Genomic DNA, 6,000 nt, shown 5'->3' with positions numbered 1-6,000 from the left:
CCGCCGACTGCGGCTCCGGATCAGGAACAGAGGAGACCGCCGACTGCGGCTTCGGATCTGGAACAGAGGAGGCCGCCGACTGCGGCTCCGAAACCAACATGGAGGGAGCCGTCCACAGCGGCACATGTGCAGCCTCCGAGGGGGCTTGGAGCGCCTCCTGAGGGTTCTTGGAGGCTTGGAGCTCCCACTTAGGAACTCTTGGTGGCATACCTCCAGATTCCTCTGACTCAGAAGCCTCTTTGGAAACAGGCTCAGGGGTCTCAGGAAAGCACAGAGCAAGCTCAGGGGTCTCTAGACGGCACAGAGCGGGCAGTATTTTTGTTCGTTAGCCTTTGTTTTTTGCTGATTTTTTGTAACTTTGACCTGGTGGGACCGGTTGTCCTGTTTTTGTTCTTTTTTTATTTTTATTAGGGTTTTAACCGTTAGTTCGTTACTAGCAGAGGCTTTGATGGCCCTGTATAGGGTTGGCGCTCTGCTGTAACGTTTTGTTTCTTTTGACCAGCTCATCAGGTCCAACTTTCTGTTCATACTTTGGGTTTTTTTCTCTTTTTTCTTTCTTAGAGTTTTTTTTTTGGACACGGGGAACTGGGGAAAAAATCTGACTCTGTTTTTTTGTCTCTTTGCAGAAAAACAAAACACCTGATCTAAAAAAGAAGTTCCAGAGATTAAGAATAAAATAATTCTTTTGAACCTCATGTTTGTCTCGTGTCCTCAGATATGTTGTGGCCTGGGTGGTCGTAACAGTGACACAGAAAACAGGATTGGTTTAAGTAGTTTCCTGATTCTAGGCGCATTAAACCTACAGTTTTGCAGAGGGGACATTTTCTTTACTGATTTTTCTTTCATTAAAGAGTTTTTTTAAGCTTTGACCATTTTTCTTGGTTAAAAGCAGACCTCTCTGGTGGCTTTATTATTTTGATTGGCTCTGTGGTCCAAGTAGAGCCCAATATCTTTATCGCCTTGGTTTGTGGAGGCAAGCATGATGTCTTTTCCACTGTGGAACTCTTGGAGCCAGTAGATTGTTTGCGGGATTGTTTACAAGTAGGCTTTTGTCCACACCTTGATTTTTTCACAGGTAATTTTGGGTCAGTAAAATTGCATGTGGAAGGCTGGGTTGTCTTCTCTTGATTCAATGGAGAACTCTTGGCGGTAGTAGATTGTTGGAGGGACTCTTCCTGGCCAGAGTGTTTTAAATGGCTTACATTTTTTGAAGCTTGTGTTTGCTTTGGACGATTTTCTGTGGGAGGCTGGGTTTCTCTCACACATTTCCTGGGTGTCTGCGATGTCTGCTCCTTGGAGGAACTCTTGGAGCTGATGGGTGGCAGCATTGGCTTGGTTGGGGCATGTACAGCACCATGTTGACTTGCCGTCTTCGTCTGCCTGGAAAAACTCTGACTAACATCAGAGGCTACGAAACCTGATTTTTCATTACAGTTTTCTGAAATCCTTGGGCGCTTTGTTGGAGACATTGGCTCAGCAAGAGAGGCTTCAGCAAGCTGACTACATATTCTCCTTTTCACAGGTTTCACATGTTGCTCTAATCCACTCAAGGATGACTTTTCTTTGGGCTCAAATTGTAATTCCTGCACTTTGGGTAATGTAGCTGACTGAGTTTGAGAAATTGTAGCACCAAAATGACTGAGAATGTTTGGTCTTGCAGGGAGCCTATTTGACTGCTGGCTGGGGAAATTCTGACAAACATTTGATTCACTGAAACAGGAGTTTTCATTGAACTTAATTGGCCACTTTTTTAGTGGCAATTTCTCTGCAGCAGGCGGACTGGCTGCTCTCCGTTTCAGAGATGAAGGTGCTACTAGCTGGCTTGAGCACTTGCTAAAAGTTGACTTTTCCCGGACCTTAAACTGTAACTCACACTGATTGGGTGATGTTTGATTAGCTGTAGCACCAACCTGACTTAGAGTATTTGGTTTTACACAGAAGCTACCTGTCTGCTGCTCAGAGAAACCTTGACCGACATCAGATAGGATAGAACATGCCTTTTCATTGGAAATCACAGGAAACTTTGATTTCTGGGTTTCGTAAGCTGGGTTCCAAAACTGTGTTCCAGAATAACAGCAAAGGCAACAAAAGGAGCACACACATTCGCAGCAAGGGTGTGGGATAAAGCCTGGCTTTGGAACTCGACAATATGCAAGAAATGGATCAGACCCCTTCAAATCTTCAATCCGTGTGACAGTGTAACGCTCGTCTTCAAAGAAACAAGAACAAAATGTGGAAGATTTTGGTTCTGTCACTTTCCCAAAATCAGACCTTGAGGTTTTGGAACCAGATGGATCTGGAACAGTGGTTTTGGACAAAGCAGAGCGTGTAGCTCTATCGTAACAAGTGCATTTGGTAAATGAAGGGGTTTTGTCTAAAGGCACTTTTCTTAACTTAAGCAATGAACGTTTTTCATTTGGATAATTTGGGATCACAGCCATACCATATCTTTGCTCAATTTCAGCACAATTGCACCTACAGAAAGCCTTTTTTATGGAAAAGTTCTCAGTTTGAGCTTCAGGTGGGCTGGGAACAATTGCTAAACTTTCAACCGAGTCTCGATTCTTAGAAGATAAACTGGGTTCTTGTTTTAAAGACATTGTACAAATGTGTTTTTTACACAAATGTTACCTGCTCTAAACTGTAAAATACACAATGGTTTTATATCACTAAAGCTGGAAAAACTGCTTTTTTTATTTCGAAAGTAGTCTTCTTACCTGTTACTTGACAAGTTGTCTACACAGGAAACTCAAACACAAGCTCTAAAACAAACAGCGAGACTACACCATTAAAGAAAAAAAAAAACAGCCTTTTCCCTGCTAAAGCAGTTTCCCTGTTATTTGACAAGTTTAGTGACGAGATAACAAATGAAACGAAAATGAAGACCTCTTCATTTGTGCAAGTAAATGAGAACTGAACCGCTGTTCTACTTTGATTCTATGACATCACAGTGGTACAGACATTCTACTATGATGTCATCATAGAACATACATCCCATTGGGGGCGGAGCCAAGATGGCCTCTTGGGAAGGCCTTTCTTTTACTTTTTCAACCTCTTCTACTAACCCCGAGCTAACTAGCCAAAACTAAAGCTAACAACATGACAAAACGTAAAGAAAAAAGAGGGAACATTTTGATGGACTGGAATGATGATTCTCCGCCCAGCTTATGCTCCCTTTTACCTGATACTCCTCTCTCAAGTCCATAGGAGTAACTTCCTTAAGGACTGGTGTGGACATGTCCCCACCAATCTTGACCGGTAGGGGGACAGTCCCCACCAATATTTTGTACACGTATTTTGCTTTCGGTGCTGTGTATATCTGATTAAAACCCCATTCATGCCGCTCCTCAGAAAGAAAATAAAAAAAAGTTCTCCCCGCTGCTCACCGTCCACAAACCCCGACAAAAAAACTCAGAAAAAAGAATCTGTTGCCTCTCGCTTTCTCCCCATCACCCCCCTCCGCCCTCTCCCCATAACACCTGTCGCTTCCCTCCAAAAATGCTAACCCATTAAGGGTCAGCAGTGGACTCAGACTTGCAGGTGAGAGGGACTTGTGGAAATATAAAGACCTAATTTTAGTCAGGAGAGACTTAAAGTAGTAAAAGAATAGAGAATAGTGTAAAAATAAGTTAATTCCGTGTTTAAAATATAACTGAACCGTTGGGAAAAAAAACTCAAACCAATTTTTTCCGGCCCTGTTAGAGTCCTGCAACGGGTCGGGTACCCGCGAAAAATACATTAAAAAAATAAACGGGTCGGGCGGATATTTTTTTAGTGCGGGCGGGTAGTTGGTGATTTTTTTTTATGCGTGTGTGTTGTTATGGACATCAGAAATGTAATATTAATCAGGCACTGGGTGCAGCGCAGCGTACAATAGCCTATGATGTTTTAACGGGTTGGGTTGCGGGTTAAATATCAACGGGTCGGGTTCGGGTTTGAATTGAAGTTATCCGCGGGTGACGGGTCGGGTTCGGTAGTCATCCTAACGGGTTCAGGCGGGTGCGGGTTGGTAAAACTCGACCCATGCAGGTCTCTAAGCTACACTACATTCAGTATCGTTGCCATAGAAACAGACAACAGCGCCAATATATCAGAATTATACTAAAACACACGCAAATAATTTCCTACATAAAAAACAGGACTTTCAGTCCATTACAGTTTTCCGTTTTTAGAGGGTTGTTTATTTTGCGTTTATTAAGTGATGGCTGTGGTATATTAGCTTTCACTGCTATAAGCTTTCGCAGCAGTGATTTATTAATATAAACACCTGCTCTACTGATGGTCTATCGGAGTTGGTGTTTAGGTTGAACATAAAGAACACCTTTTATTTGAAGCTTCTTGTAGCTACTGTTTTAATCCCGGCTTCACTTAAAACTTTTTCCTGACCTTGTTATATAGTTGTCATAGTGTTGACATTCAGTAGCAAGCACTGCGCCCCTTTTTCTTTTATATGTACACGTACATTTAAGATTAACGTGTTATGTTGACAACTCATGAGCAAGCTGCTTTTTGCAATCTAGCAGGAAGGCAAGGATAGGATCTTGCAGGTGTGACGTCACTCTGCAGGGGGTCCAAAGATAAAAGATTTAAACAATTTTGGCATTGGAATTTCAGATTTAAGGGAGTTAGAAAGTTCACTTAGTAAAAGTGCAAATAATAAATCTGATTACCAATTACTTTTAAGCTGGTTGAACATACTGCGACAGACAGGTGACCTGTCCAGGGTGATCCCACCTCTCACCCAGAACGTGGCTAGAGATATGCACCAGCACCTCCTGATCCCACTGAGGGATAAGGTTAAAGAAAATGGATGGTTGAACATAGTCCGCTCTCCCAGATTCTATCAAATCAGTATTGATACCCTCAGGGGCGGATTTAGGAAATTTGGGCCCCTAGGCAAAGACAGGCAGGGGGCCCCCTGAGAAGAAAACCCATAAAACAGACCCATTCTACAGATAGAGAAATGTTAATAGAATAGACATCCATTATTTGTTCTAGGTTTTGTCCCTCTCTTCTTGTCCCTTTTTCCTCTCTATTTATCAGCGTTCTGATGGCATTTTAGCCAAAGGATTTTTATCAAAAACATAATTAATGTGCACAAATAAGGATTATTTGTATTAACTATACATGTAAACAGAGTTTTATGGGGCCCCCAGGAACTTGGGGCCCTGGGCAACTGCCTAGTATTGCCTAATGGTAAATCCCCCCCTGGATACCCTGCTGGTGGATGTTCTTGAAAGAAAGACGGAGTTGCTTAATCATATTCTGCTTAAGGCCCCATAAGATCTTGTCCGAGTCCTGGTTTAAAAGTAAATTAATTTTAAAAAGTGACCTAAAATTGACTGTGAATAAATGTTCTACAAAATTGATATATTTATTTGATTTCTTTGATTTGTACTGTCTGTTTAGATTTATGTGATATTTTTTGCACAAAATATATCAGTGAATATTGTAATAGTTATGTTTTCAGTTATGTTTTGTAAGCATTAAATTGATAAATGTTATTCACATTTTTTTTGGCTTTATCCTTTCCAACAACAAAAAAAAGACGTCGCGCAGGTAGCTCCCTTTCCTTATGAGCCGTCCCCACCAACTTTCAACACAAAGTTACACCCTTGCTCAAGTCCTGCCTCCAAAAAAACATGCTCAAAAGACAGCAATGAGGTTTCCAATGCGGACATACTGAGAGCTATTGTCTAAAAGACAAATCTCAAATTTATCAAGCTTTACAATTGGTTGCTGATTTTTCTAAAGCCTCAGGTTTATATCTTAACATTAACAAATGTGAAATCTTGTGTCTTTATGATACCAATTGTACAAACATATGTAATGTCCAAGTAAAGAAAATGGTGAAATACCTAGGCATAGACATCACTAAAGATTTGTCTTCCAGACAGCAACTTAATTTCCTCCCCAGAATTAGAAAAACCCAAAATATTTTATGAATATGTGGCTTCAACGTGACCTTTCGATTTTTGGTAGAATTCTCTTATCTAAAGC

Source organism: Cyprinodon tularosa, unplaced genomic scaffold, assembly GCF_016077235.1.
Source record: "Cyprinodon tularosa strain WSP-4 unplaced genomic scaffold, ASM1607723v1 ctg19, whole genome shotgun sequence".
NCBI classification, from domain to species: Eukaryota; Metazoa; Chordata; class Actinopteri; order Cyprinodontiformes; family Cyprinodontidae; genus Cyprinodon; species Cyprinodon tularosa.
This window is presented reverse-complemented; position numbering follows the sequence as displayed.